We start from the raw sequence: 16,021 nt of genomic DNA, 5'->3' as shown, positions 1-16,021 counted from the left end.
GTACCTTGCCCCTTTAGGACCAATAAGTAACACCTCGCTGAGCGAAAACTATTACTAGATTGATGTAAAAGATATCCAAGCAAGTGTATATTTTGGCATGGCACCTTATAACTCAATTTTTAAGTTTGGAACTTAAGGCTCTTACTATGTTGGTTAGATTTTAAGTGAACTAAAATCCTTAATTATGCAACATAATCAAGCCACAATCTCATGCATAATTAAGACATATTTAAAGCAATAAATAACTTAAAGCATGCATAAGATAAATGTGATCTAGTATGGCCCGACTTCATCTTGAAGCTTTAACTTCAAAGTCCGTCTTGAAAATCTCCGTGGGAGGCACCATTTTCTTCAAATAGGATAAGCTATAATTAAAACTAATTATAACTATTTGATGGTACGCAGACCATATTTGAATTGAAAAACAACTTTGGTACTTTAGACCAATTACATTCAAATTAATGGTACGCAGACCATATTTTCTATCCTATTTGGGCCATACTAGTCACTTCATAACCTGCAAAACAGTACATATACAATATATACCATTCTCCCATTCATTATCATGAATGGCCCACATAGCTGGTTAGTAAAACACATTATGCATCACATAAACATTTGCAGCAATTAATCAAGGGCACCAATAATCTACAAATTATTCAGTCCTTATTAATTCTAATCAAGTTGTTTTAACCTTAAGGATTTGTAGACCTAATCAAGAGTTTATGACTAAAAAGGGCTCCCACTTAAACCAATAAATTCATATGCTTTACTAATTTTAAACATAAAAATGTATTTCTAGTCTAACCGGAAACATACAAATTTAATTAAAATTTAATGCTCATATAAATTTATAATTGAATCCAAAAAGTTTAATTTAATTTCAGTCGTATTTAAATTAATTCATGATTTTAATTTTAGTAAAATAATTAGAATAAATAAAATTTATTATAATTACAATATTCAAAATTAAAATCCAAGAAAATAATTTAAATTAATAATTTTAAAATTAATTAAAATTACGTAAACTGAAAATTTCAAATTAAAATTTCAAAACGATCTAATCGCAACGCAACAATCCCACGCAACGCACGCCCATGGGCCACACGCACACAGCCATCGCTGGCCATGTGCGCGCAGCCCATGCGCTGCGTCGCGTCGCTGCTGCTCACCATCGCAAGGCATCACGCGAGCTGGTGCTCGCCGCGCGCGCCAGCGCTCGACGCAACAAGCATGCTGCCGCAGCCCATCGCTGGGCGCAGCGCTCGTCGCACGTCGCAACAAGCAAGCTGCTCGCCATCGCTGGGCGCAGCGCTCGTCGCAACAAGCACGCTGAACGCCATCGCTGGGCGCAGCGCTCGTCGCACGTCGCAACAAGCACGCTGCACGCCATCGCTGGGCGCAGCGCTCGTCGCATGCACACTAGCGCTCGCTGCGCGCGAGGCTCCGCATGCTTGCGCGAGGCAGTGCGCGCTGTGGCGCAGCTCGCTTGCTGCCCACACGCGACTGCTCTTGCCTTGCTCTCGCCCTCGCCCATTCGCCCATCGCACACAGCCCACGACACAAGGCAGGGCTGCTGCCTTGTGCTCGTGCACCATGCCCTTGCTCGCTGCATACGTACCGCATGGGCGACGAGCTCCCTTGCTCGTCGTCGCATGCCCGCACTATACAACACCCCTTAAGGGTAACACGTAGCGTCCATTGCTTTGTGCGTGCCAGTTATATGAGCGAATCGCATAAAAATTTAAAATTTATATTCAAAATTAATGACAAATTAATAAATAATATTAATTTCATAATTTTAGGGCGAAAAATCAAAAATTTATTATTTAATTGATTTCCGATTAACATGGATTCAAGTCTAGGTCATAAAAATTTAAAATTTAACATAAATTTACAATTTTTATGGTGGTTTTTAATCATAGGTATCTAATTAAATTATAACTAATTATGAAAATCAAATTAATTCTAAATTATTCCAATTTTCAACAAATTAATCATAATTACAAATTAGATTGCATAATTAACAAGGTTAGGCATTCAAACTTGTTAAACATATACAGTAGGTCAATAAAAAATTCAAGATTTATCAACAAGAATCGCAAATATTTAATTTAACATCTTAAATTTACGAAATTTTGCATTCGAAAAACTAAAACCTCCGAAAAGTCATAGTTAGGCTTCGAATTTGAGAATTCTGGGTTCGGCCGAAAAACACTATTTTTGTCAAAATTTTAGAATGCCTTTTACATGCGGAATTGACACAAAAATCACTCGATTTGGATGAGTAACGAAGAAACTGCCGAAAAACTGCCGAAAAACTGCGTACGTATAATTAAATAAACGCTATTTGCAATTAATTTAACAATTACGAAAATTAATCACCCCTTTTAATTTTTGCAAATTTGTAATATTTAACCATGTTCATGCAATTTAGATTATGAAAATAATAAGAGGCTCGTGGTACCACTGTTAGGTTATGATACATATGACAATTCATAAATCATGCGGAAAAACCATAAAGCCAGGAAAGCATATTATTTACACATAATCATTTAGCATAGTTTAGATGCATACTCTTTGTTGCGTGCCTTCCCTAGCTGCGCCCGAACCGAACAAGAATAAGTCTTTAGGACTCCAAGTGTCGTCCCTCCGTAGATAGTCCACAGCACGTCCGGATCCGCCTTAAGATTGACCAACTAGAATCGCCCTTAAGGTACTACTTATTTTCGGCAAAATGGGCAAGAGTTATGGCTGATTTTTCTGCTTAAAAATCCTAGTTTTGAATACTTGAAAAACTTGTGTATAAATAATGACCCTAGGCCCTTATTTATAGAGGTATGGAAAAGGAATTGTAATCCTACTAGGATGTGGATTTGTTAATTAGAACTTTATTAGGACTCTAAATAACAAAGCAAATCTAATAAGATTAGGATTTTAATCTTCGCACGAATCCTAATAGAATTAGGATTTCCCGCACACGCATCGTACAAGCCGTGCACCCGCGCAAGCCTTGCGGCCCACGACAAGCGCACAGCCCATGTGCGGTGCTGCGTGCGCGCGCGCCCTTGGCTGGGCCTGGCCTTGCGCTGGGCCTGGTCGAGGCGTGCGTTGCTGCGTGCGGCTCGCTGGGCGATGGCCTGGCTTCGTGCTGGGCCTTCGTCTAGCGGGCCTCGTCCGATGCTAATTCGTACGATACGCTTCCGATTAAATTCCCGATTCTGGAATTCATTTCCGATACGAACAACATTTAATATTTCCGATTCCGGAATTAATTTCCGTTTCGAACAAATATTTAATATTTCCGTTTCCGGAATTATTTTCCGATTCCGATAATATTTCCGATTCTGACAATATTTCCGTTTCCGGCAATATTTCCGATTCCGGCAATATTTCCATTTCCGATAATATTTTCCGATACGTACCATGTTTCCGTTTCCGGCAACATCTACGACTTGGATAATATTTATATTTCCGATACGATCCATATTTCCGTTTCCGGCAATATCATCGTTTCCGGAGTATTCATTTCTTGCCTGTGACGATCTCAGCTCCCACTGAAACCAAGATCCGTCGATTCCGAATATCCATAGATGGAGTATTTAATGCCATTAAATACTTGATCCGTTTACGTACTATTTGTGTGACCCTACGGGTTCAGTCAAGAGTAAGCTGTGGATTAATATCATTAATTCCACTTGAACTGAAGCGGCCTCTAGCTAGGCATTCAGCTCACTTGATCTCACTGAATTTTTAACTTGTTAATTAATACTGAACCGCACTTATTAGACTTAACATAGAATGCATACTTGGACCAAGGGCATTATTTCCTTCATTTTTTACCCGACAAATCAATTGGAAGCCCTAAGTGTGTTCAAAAATTCTGGACCAGTTCCATTCTCAAAACCTCTTTGAATTATTGTCGCTCCGCAGTAGGAGTATTAGGACTAAGTTTAAAAAAGGACTTCTGCAAATTGAGTTGTTGCCCTGAAATTCCCCCAAATCGATGTAGAATTTTTGACACTGCAACGCAACTATCCTTTGTAGCAGTGAAAAAGAGCAGAGCATCATCCGCAAAGAAAAGATGAGTCATTTCCGACCTCCTCTTAGTAAGTTTTATACCTTTAAACTGCTTTAGATTACTTCCTAACCGGAGCATTCAAGACAAAATGTCCATGCAGAAGAGAAACAAAAAGGGAGATAACGGGTCTCCTTGAAGAATTCCACATCTTGGTCTAAACTGATTTGAAGTATGCCCATTCCACTATAATTAATTTGAACCGTATATATATGTGACTAATTGGGGAAAAGACATATCTTTCAATTGGCCTAGGTGATGCCCCACGTCGCTACATATAGTTCGAAATTAATTTTAAACACCACTAACATATAAATTCCATTGTATTACGTACAAAGGGTATAATGCAAGAAGAAAATCTGGTTAACTAACAAAAAGAAAACCAACCTTTTGAGTAACTTAGTTGACTTGTATAATTTTTTTTTTGTTTGTAATTCACTTGTATTTTATACTCCCTCCATATTAAATGAAAAGATAAAGTTTGACCGACATGTAGTTTTAGGAGAGTGAGTTGAATTAATAAAATAAATATGAAAGTGGGGGTATTGAGTTATTTTTGTTGTAAGAAATTAATAGTAGGTGAATTATTTATTTTAGTAAAAAGAGGATTGTGAGTAAGTGCATGGACCACAAGAGGGAGATAAAGATTAATATAATTGGAAGTAAAGATAATGACATGCCAAAAGTAGAAGGTGTATCTATTAATAAGTACGACCGATTATGGGATGTGTATCTTTTAATGAAATACGGAAGGAGTACTCCATATGAAATCTATAAAGTTACCACTTGCATATTGGTTTGCAATTAATTAACACAAGTTGTTGGATTTGGTGGGGAACTCACCTTGTGACTTGGAGGTCACATGACCGAGTCCCATAAACTGCGAAATGTTTGGGAGTGGCTCAAGCGAAGGCCTGCGCAATTGGGCTGGTTAAACTGTGATAGGTTATGGCTTAGTAGGGTCTCTTCTTCTTACCTAATTAAAAACAAATATCGAGTTACAAACATTTTGAGGGGAAACATACTTAATTAGCTAAAAAAGTGGAACATTTTCTTTCCAATTCTTGTTTATTGGTTACCTGTTTTTTAAGAGTTTTATTTATAATTTGAGTATGTTTAGAAAAAAGATACACTCGCATATGATTTTATTACATAAAATCAATTAAATAAATTTATTTATCACAAATAGTTACTCAAATATCTGGAATTAAATCATTTTTTTTTGGTGAATAAAAAAAAAACTTTTATCATTTATAGGAACATATTTTCTCTTTTTTTTTGATTGATTGGGGTCATAAGTTGATTATGCTCGAACTCATGATCTAACTTTGCATCAATGAAGTTAGATCATGAGTTCGAGCATTGGTACTAAATACCAACATTAACCAAGTAGTTCGAGCATTGATATAACAACATGTCTAAATTGTGCGCATGACATGGCGTGACGCTATGTCATTAACCAAGTAGTGGCAACACATGGAGAGATGACATGAACCACCTTGGATTTCTAATAATAGATTTTAACCCGTGAGATGCAAGAGTTCGCTCTTGATTTAAAAATTTGTTAAGTAGTCTATACGCGATAAAGGACAAGAATCATAATGGAAATCGAAAATTTTGAAACAACAGAAATTGATTATTTTCAAGTATGCTGGACAATTCAACTGAAATTGGGGTTTGAAAAAAAAATGTTTGAAAAAGACAAAAAAAAAGATGTTACTCTACAAAGTCTAATCATGGGAGAGAAGAGAAAAGACAAGTATAGAGTAACTTAGAGGAAAAGAAGTAAGGAGGGGTAGAGAATAAAGGACATTTTTGGAAAAATAAAATTTAATATAAAAAAGACACATGCAATCACAATTTTCAAACTTCTCTATTTAAAAATATTAGTATAGATATATAGATTGTATAATTTTGGAGCGACGCCAAGAATGAGATCAACTTTGAGGTGGCAGTCTGCTAAATCTGACAAGTCATATACTCTCTCCTTTTGGTCTTTCCATTTCGATGTTGTACCATTCATAGAATATTTTGAATGAGAATTATAGGTGTCCCTAGTGGTTGGAGTGAAGGAAATAATGCCCTTGGTCCAAGTATGCATTTAATGTTAAGTCCAATAAATGCGGTTCAGTATTAATTAACAAGTTAATAATTCAGTGAGATCAAGTGAGCTGAATGCCTAGCTAGAGGCCGCTTCAGTTCAAGTGGAATTAATGATATTAATCCACAGCTTACTCTTGACTGAACCCGTAGGGTCACACAAATAGTACGTAAACGGATCAAGTACTTAATGGCATTAAATTCTCCATCTATGGATATTCGGAATTGTTGGATCTTGGTTTCAGTGGGAGCTGAGATCGTCAAAGGCAAGAAATGAATACTCCGGAAACGATGATATTGCCGGAAACGGAAATATGGATCGTATCGGAAATATAAATATTATCCAAGTCGTAGATGTTGCCGGAAACGGAAACATGGTACGTATCGGAAAATATTATCGGAAATGAAAATATTACCGGAACCGGAAATATTGCCGGAAACGGAAATATTGTTAGAATCGGAAATATTACCGGAATCGGAAAATATTTCCGGAAACGGAAATATTAAATATTTGTTCGAAACGGAAATTAATTCCAGAATTGGAAATGTTAAATATTGTTCGTATCGGAAATGAATTCCGGAATCGGGAATTTTACCGGAAGCGTATCGTACGAATTAGCATCGGACGAGGCTTGCTAGACGAAGGCCCAACATGAAGCCAGGCTGTCGCCCAGCAAGCCACACGCATCCAACAACACGCCAAGGCCTCGACCAGGCCCAGCGCAAGGCCAGGCCCAGCCAAGGCTTGACGCGCGCGCTCAGCGATGGGCTGCGAGCAATGGGCCTCAGCGCTGTGCGCTCAGCGTGGGCCGCGAGGTTTGCGCATGGGCGTGCGGTGCTCGGGCGCTACGTGTGTGCGTGCTATACGAATCCTAAAGCTATCGGGTTTCGTGCATTGATTAAATCCTAATCCTAAAAGATTAAATGAATTATTTAGAGTTCTAAAAGGATTCTAATTAATTAATTAATTAATTAGTATTCTAACAGGATTCGAAATCCTTTCCAAGGTTCTATAAATATATGCCTAGGGTCATAAATTTATATACGAGTTTTTCAACAAGTATTCATACAATAAAACAGTGATTTTTGAGCAGAAAAATCAGTCACATTCTTGCCCATAATTAGCCGAAAATTATTGTACCTTAAGGGCGATTCTAGTTGGTCAATCTTAAGGCGGATCCGGACGTGCTGTGGACTATCTACGGAGGGACGACACTTGGAGTCCTAAAGACTTGTTCTTGTTCGGTTCGGGCGCAGCTAGGGAAGGCACGCTACAATATATATGCACCTAAATTATGATAAATGATTATGTGTAAAAAATATGTTTCCTGGCATTAAGGTTTTCCGCATGATTTATGTTTTGTCATATGTATCGTAACCTAACAGTGGTATCACGAGCCTCTTATTATTTACATAATTTAAATTGCATGACATGGTTAAATTTTACAAATTTGCAAAGAATTAAAAAGGGTGATTAATTTTCGTAATTGTTAATTAATTGCAAATTGCATTTATTTAATTATATGTACGCAGTGTTTTGGCAGTTTATTCGTTACTCAACTAAATCGAGTGATTTTTGTGTCAATTCCGCATGTAAAAGACATTCTAAAATTCGGCCAAACCCAGAATTCCCAAATTCGAAGCCTAACTATGACTTTTCGGAGGTTTTAGTTTTTCGAACGCAAAAGTTTGTAAATTTAAGATGTTAAATTGAATATTTGCGATTCTTGTTGATAAATCTTGAATTTTTGATTTACCTACTGTATATGTTTAACAATTCATAATGCCTAGACTTGTTAATGATACAACCTAATTTGTAATTATGATTAATTTGTTGAAATTCGAATAATTTAGAATTGATTTGATTTTCTTAATTAATTAATAATTTAATTAGGTATCCATGATTAAAAACCACCATAAAAATTGTTAATATATGTTAAATTTTAAATTTTTATGACCTAGATTTGAATCCATGTTAATCGGAAATTAATTGATTAATAAATTTTCGATTTTTCGCCCTAAAATTATGAAATTAATATGTTTTATTAATTTTGTCATTAATTTTGAATTAAAAATTTTAAATTTTTATGAAAAACGCCAATAAATTTTGCACGCACAAAGCAATGGAAGCTACGTGTTACCCTTAAGGGGTGTTGTATAGTGCGGGCACGCGACGACGAGCAAGGGAGCTCGTCGCCCGTGCGGTACGAATGCAGCGAGCAGCAAGCTAGGCGGCACGCAAGGCTCGAAGCCTAGGCGTGCATGCTGGGCGATGGGAGAGGGAAATGGGTAACACATGCGACGAGCAAGATGCGTGTGGGCAGCGATGAGCTGCACCACGACGCACCAGGCTCGCCATGGGGCAGGCAGCCACGACGCAACACGAAGCTGCGCGCAACGTAGCCCGCAAGGCTGCGTGTGTGCGTGGCAAGGGGACGTGCGTGCAGTGTGGCTGTGCAAGCCGTGTGCAACGGTCAATGGCACGGAGCATGGGGCCTCGTAGCTCGATGGGGCTTGGGCGCAAGCCCAAGTGCCTCGTCTTGCAAACTATTGATACGTTTCGTTTTAATTTTAAATTTTCAGTTCGGAAATAATTTTAATTAATTTTAAAATTAATAATTTAAATTGTTTTCTCGGATTTTAATTTTGAATATCATAATTATTATAAATTTTAATTTATACTAATTATTTTACTAAAATTAAACCTTGAATTAATTTAAATTCATTTAATTCAACTGAAAAATAAATTAAATAAATGGATTCGATTATAATTTTATATGAGCTTTAAATTTTAATTAAACTTGTATGTTTCCGGTTAGACTAGAAATACATTTTTATGTTTAAAATTAGTAAAGCATATAAAGTTATTGGTTTAAGTGGGAGCCTTTAATCATAAACTCTTGATTAGGTCTACAAATCCTTTAAGGTTAAACAACTTGATTAGAATTAATAAGGACTGAATAATTGGTAGATTATTGGTGCCCTTGATTAATTGCTGCAAATATTTATGTGATGCATAACATATTTTACTAACCAGCTATGTGGGCCATTCATGATAATGAATGGGTGAATGGTATATATTGTATATGTACTGTTTTGCAGGTTATGAAGTGACTAGTATGGCCCAAATAGGATAGAAAATATGGTCTGCGTACCATTAATTTGAATATAATTGGTCGAATGCACCAAAGTTTGTTTTTCAATTCAAATATGGTCTGCGTACCATCAAATAGTTGTAATTAGTTTAATTATAGCTTATCCTATTTGAAGAAAATGGCGCCTCCCATGGTGAAATTCAAGAGGGAGTTTCCAATCCATTTCCAAGATGGACTTTAAAGTTGAAGCTTCAAGATGAAGTCGGGCCATACTAGATCACATTTATCTTATGCATGCTTTAAGTTATTTATTGCTTTAAATATGTCTTAATTATGCATGAGATTATGGCTTGATTATGTTGCATGATTAAGGATTTTAGTTCACTTAAAATCTAACCAACATAGTAAGAGCCTTAAGTTCCAAACTTTAAAAATTGAGTTAAAAGGTGCCATGCCAAAATAACACTTACTTGGATAACCTTTACATCAATCTAGTAATAGTTTTACGCTCAGCGAGGTGTTACTTATTGATCCTAAAAGGGGTAAGGTACACAAATAATTGTAAGTACATGTTAGTTTTGGTGAAACTCAACGATATAAGTAAGGAGTCCTTTTATGTCATGGCAAATTCGATAGGTTTACCTAATAAGTTCTTAGACGTACCTATCAACCAAGAGTAGTTTCTAGACTATTAGCAAAAGGCTTTCGCTTACCTAAAAGATTTTAGAATTGAGTCTAAATACATAACGTGCTTAATTCTTCAATGGTTTTTAGGGTCTTGGAATCATTTTTATTCACACCTGCGGACCTGCCGGAACAATAATTTCGAATAAAATGCCAATAACTTGTTTAAATTGCATGATTGCTTTAATTTTCAAGTTATTACTCATGATAAATGTTTAGACTTTGCATGCTTCAATGAATGTTTTAATTATTGTTTATAATTAAATATCTTGCACTGCAATAAATCCTTTTAGAAAGGTAATAGTAAATTGTTAGGTTATGATACATATGATAATTCATAAATCATGCGGAAAAACCATAAAGCCAGGAAAGCATATTATTTACACATAATCATTTAGCATAGTTTAGATGCATACTCTTTGTTGCGTGCCTTCCCTAGCTGCGCCCGAACCGAACAAGAACAAGTCTTTAGGACTCCAAGTGTCATCCCTCCGTAGATAGTCCACAGCACGTCCGGATCCGCCTTAAGCTTGACCAACTAGGATCGCCCTTAAGGTACTTAGAATTTTCGGCACTTATAGGCTATTGTATGACTGAATTTTTGCTCTCAAAAATCACTTTGAATACTTGAATACTCTATGTAAATATGTGACCCTAGGCACCTATTTATAGAGTTATGGAAAAGGATTTGGAATCCTATTAGGATACTAATTTATTTAATTATAATCCTACTAGGACTCTAATTAAATAAACTAAATCTTTTAGGATTAGATTTAATCATATGACAAATCCCGGTAGCCTTAGGATTCGAGCAACACACTTCGAGTGATACGCTAGCATCGCACGCAGGCCTTGCGGCCTACGCACAGCGCCAGCCCACTCGTCGCAGCCCCGCGCGCGCGCCAAGGCCATTGCTGGGCCTGGCCTTGCGCTGGACCGGGCGTGGCTTTGCAGCGTGTTTTTGGGCGCTTGGGCTTGCTGAGCGTAGGCCTGGCTTCTTGCTGGGCCTTCGTCTAGCAAGTCTCGTCCGATGCTAATTCGTACGACGCACTTCTGATTAAATTCCTGATTCCGGAATTTATTTCCGATACGAACAATATTTAATATTTCCGATTCCGGAATTAATTTCCGTTTCAAACAAATATTTAATATTTCCGTTTCCGGAATTATTTTCCGATTCCGATAATATTTCTATTTCCGATACGATCCATATTTCCGTTTCCGGCAATATCATCGTTTCCGGAGTATTCATTTCTTGCCTGTGACGATCTCAGCTCCCACTGAAACCAAGATCCGTCGATTCCGAATATCCATAGATGGAGTATTTAATGCCATTAAATACTTGATCCGTTTACGTACTATTTGTGTGACCCTACGGGTTCAGTCAAGAGTAAGCTATGGATTAATATCATTAATTCCACTTGAACCGAAGCGGCCTCTAGCTAGGCATTCAGCTCACTTGATCTCACTGAATTATTAACTTGTGAATTAATACTGAACCGCATTTATTAGACTTAACATTAAATGCATACTTGGACCAAGGGCATTATTTCCTTCAGTCTCCCACTTGTCCTTAGGGACAAGTGTGCATTTCCTAATTCCTTTGTCGCTCGATGCTTTCTCTTGAACATAAGGTAAGAGTTGTCATCCTTATTATGTCCAGAGGTGTTCCTCGGTTTCAGAGTTCAACTGATCAAATAAACAGATAATCATAGCCTATGATTCATCCGAGCACAGCCATGCATTTCACAGTTTCTAGCTCTCCGAGTGGCCTTGTACAACTGTTAAGCATCTCATCCCGATTTATGGGAGGACAATCCCAATCTTGCGATCTTGAGATTAGACTTCGTTTGATAGGTGATTACCTGAGCGTTGCCTTTATAGCCTCCTTTTACGGTGCGACGGTTGGTCAACGTCAAAGCAACCAGTTCTCAAACAAGTAATCTCAAATCACTCAGGTATTGAGGATTTAGTGTCTAATAATTTTAATGAAATTTACTTATGACAGATTTTCATCTCTTACAGTAAAGTTTCATAGGTCTTTTCCGATACTAGTCTTCCCAAAGTAAGTATCTATGCAAATGATTATGACATTGCCATGTCAGCATAGTTCAAGAAACAGAACTACTAGTCATCTTGCATTCTAATCGTCTAACGTTTTCTATGCGTCCAATTTTATAGAAAACTCCGACTAGGGACCATTTTCAACCTTTGACATTCAAGTTCACTTGATAGACATTTCTTAGTCACAGGACTGGTCCTGACAGTCTATCTTGAATATATCGTCAAATTGAAGGGACTCATCATTTAATAAACCACAAATTAAATGGAAAAATGAATTCTTTTCATTTATTGTGAATGATTAACCAATAATGTTTTACAAAGATTTAAACTCTAAAACTTTAAAACATTAAACAGGGATATCAAAGCCATTCTCCAATATGCTTGATTCCCATAGCTGCAGTGTGCGAGTTGTGCTTCGCCTGCGGCAGAGGTTTAGTTAATGGATCTGATATGTTGTCATCAGTTCCAATCTTGTTTATCTCGACTTCTTTTCTTTCAACGAACTCTCGTGGAAGGTGAAATCTACGAAGTACATGCTTGACTCTCTGGTGGTGTCTAGGCTCCTTTGCCTGTGCAATAGCTCCGTTATTATCACAATACAGGGCTATTGGTCCTTTAATGGAGGGGACTACACCAAGTTCACTTATGAACTTCCTTAGCCATATAGCTTCCTTTGCTGCTTCATGTGCAGCAATGTACTCCGCTTCAGTTGTAGAATCCGCAATGGTGCTTTGCTTAGCACTTTTCCAGCTTACTGCACCCCCGTTGAGGCAGAAGACAAACCCAGACTATGATCTGAAATCATCTTTGTCGGTTTGGAAACTTGCGTCCGTATAGCCTTTAACAATTAATTCATCATCTCCACCATAGACCAGGAAGTCATCTTTTTGCCTTTTCAGGTACTTCAGAATATTCTTGGCAGCAGTCCAATGCGCCTCTCCTGGGTCTGACTGGTATCTGCTCGTAGCACTGAGTGCGTACACAACATCCGGGCGTGTACATATCATAGCATACATTATTGAACCAATCAATGATGCATATGGAATCCCATTCATTCGTCTACGCTCATCAAGTGTTTTTGGGCACTGAGTCTTGCTTAGAGTTATTCCATGAGACATGGGTAGGTAGCATCGCTTGGAGTCCGCCATCTTGAACCTATCAAGCACCTTATTGATATAAGTTCTTTGACTAAGTCCAATCATCCTTTTAGATCTATCTCTGTAAATCTTGATGCCCAATATGTACTGTGCTTCTCCTAGATCTTTCATCGAAAAACATTTCCCAAGCCAAATCTTGACAGAGTTCAACATAGGAATGTCATTTCCGATAAGTAATATGTCGTCGACATATAATACTAGGAAAGCAATTTTGCTCCCACTGACCTTCTTGTATACACAAGATTCGTCTGCGTTCTTGATGTAACCAAAGTCACTTACTGCTTCATCAAAACGTATATTCCAGCTCCTGGATGCCTGCTTCAATCCGTAGATTGACTTCTTTAGCTTGCATACCTTTTTAGCATTCTTTGGATCCTCAAAACCTTCAGGCTGTGTCATAAACACAGTTTCTGTTAAAATGCCGTTTAAGAAAGCAGTTTTGACATCCATCTGCCATATTTCGTAATCGTAATATGCAGCGATTGCTAACATTATCCGAATAGACCTAAGCATTGCAACTGGTGAAAAGGTTTCATCGTAATCCACACCGTGGACTTGCCTGTAACCTTTTGCAACCAATCTAGCTTTGAAAACTTCATGTTTCCCATCCTTGTCCTTTTTCAGTTTGAAAACCCATTTTCTTCCAATGGCTTGGTAGCCATCTGGCAAATCGACCAAATCCCATACTTGGTTTTCAGACATGGAGTCTAATTCAGATTGCATGGCTTCTTGCCATTGCTTGGAGCTAGGGCTCGTCATAGCTTGTTTGTAAGTCGCAGGTTCATCACTTTCAAGTAATAGAACGTCATAGCTCTCGTTCGTCAAAATACCTAAGTACCTTTCCGGTTGAGATCTATATCTTTGCGATCTACGCGGGGTAACATTTCTAGATTGACCATGATTCTCACCAGATTCTTCTAAAGATCTCTGGGTTTCATCCTGAATGTCATCTTGAGCATTCTCTAGAGTTTGTTGTTCGACTCGAATTTCTTCGAGGTCTACTTTTCTCCCACTTGTCATTTTGGAAATGTGATCTTACTCCAAAAAGACACCATCTCGAGCAACAAACACCTTGTTCTCAGATGTATTGTAGAAGTAATACCCCTTTGTTTCCTTTGGATAGCCCACAAGGATACATTTGTCAGATTTTGGATGAAGTTTGTCTGAAATTAATCGTTTGACGTATACTTCACATCCCCAAATCTTCAGAAAAGACACATTTGGAGGCTTTCCAAACCATAATTCATATGGAGTCTTTTCGACAGCTTTAGACGGAGCTCTATTTATAGTGAGTGCAGCTGTATTAGTGCATGTCCCCAAAATTCTAATGGAAGTTTGGCCTGACACATCATTGACCTGACCATGTCTAGCAAGGTTCTGTTCCTCCGTTCCGACACACCGTTCCATTGTGGTGTTCCAGGAGGAGTAAATTCTGATAGAATTCCACATTCTTTCAGATGGTCATCAAATTCATAGCTCAGATATTCACCGCCTCTATCAGACCGCAGTGCCTTAATCTTCTTGCCTAATTGATTCTCTACTTCACTCTGAAATTCCTTGAATTTGTCAAAGGATTCAGACTTATGCTTCATTAGGTAGACATAACCATATCTACTGAAGTCATCAGTGAAAGTGATAAAGTAGCTGAAACCACCTCTAGCATTTGTACTCATTGGTCCACATACGTCTGTATGGATTAAACCCAATAGTTCATTTGCTCTTTCTCCACCTTTAGAGAAAGGTTGCTTTGTCATTTTGCCAAGTAAACATGATTCACATTTACCATAATCCTCTAAGTCAAATGGTTCTAGAATTCCTTCCTTTTGAAGTCTTTCTAAGCGTTTCAAGTTTATATGGCCTAATCGACAATGCCACAGATAGGTGAGATATGAATCATCCTTTTTGGCCTTTTTGGTATTTATGTTATATACTTGTTTGTCGTGATCTAATAAATAAAGTCCATTGACTAATCTAGCAGATCCATAAAACATCTCTTTAAAATAAAACGAACAACTATTGTCTTTTATGAAAAAGGAAAATCCCTTGGCATCTAAGCAAGAAACAGAAATGATGTTTTTAGTAAGACTTGGTACATGGAAACATTCTTCCAGTTCCAAAACTAGCCCGGAGGGCAACGACAAATAATAAGTTCCCAGCTAATGCAGCAATCCGTGCTCCATTTCCCACTCGTAGGTCGACTTCACCCTTGCTTAACTTTCTACTTCTTCTTAGTCCCTGTGGATTGGAACATAAGTGTTAGCCACAACCTGTATCTAATACCCAAGAAGTTGAATTAGCAAGTATACAGTCTATAACGAAAATACCTGAAGATGGAACGACTGTTCCGTTCTTCTGATCTTCCTTTAGCTTCAAGCAATCTCTCTTCCAATGCCCCTTCTTCTTGCAGTAGAAACATTCGGATTCAGAAGTGGGTTGACTGACCTTCCTCTTTACATATTTGGCGCCAGTTTGCTTAGTTGGGCTGGCCTTGTTGCCACCTTTCTTAGCATTCCTCTTCTTTCCAGATTTCTTGAACTTGCCCCCACGCACCATAAGCACATCTTGCTTATCACTTTTGAGCGTCTTTTCAGCGGTCTTCAGCATACCGTGAAGCTCAGTGAGATTTTTGTCCAGACTATTCATACTGTAGTTCAGTTTGAACTGATCATACCCGCTATGAAGAGAATGGAGGATGGTGTCTATAGCCATTTCCTGAGAAAATTGCTGATCCAGCCGACTCATATTCTCAATGAGTCCAATCATTTTGAGAACATGTGGACTTACGGGCTCGCCTTTCTTAAGCTTGGTCTCAAGAATTTGCCTATGAGTCTCGAATCTTTCGA

The sequence above is a fragment of the Spinacia oleracea genome, chromosome 3, assembly GCF_020520425.1.
Source record: "Spinacia oleracea cultivar Varoflay chromosome 3, BTI_SOV_V1, whole genome shotgun sequence".
NCBI lineage: Eukaryota > Viridiplantae > Streptophyta > Magnoliopsida > Caryophyllales > Amaranthaceae > Spinacia > Spinacia oleracea.
Note: the sequence above shows the minus strand (reverse complement) of the source record.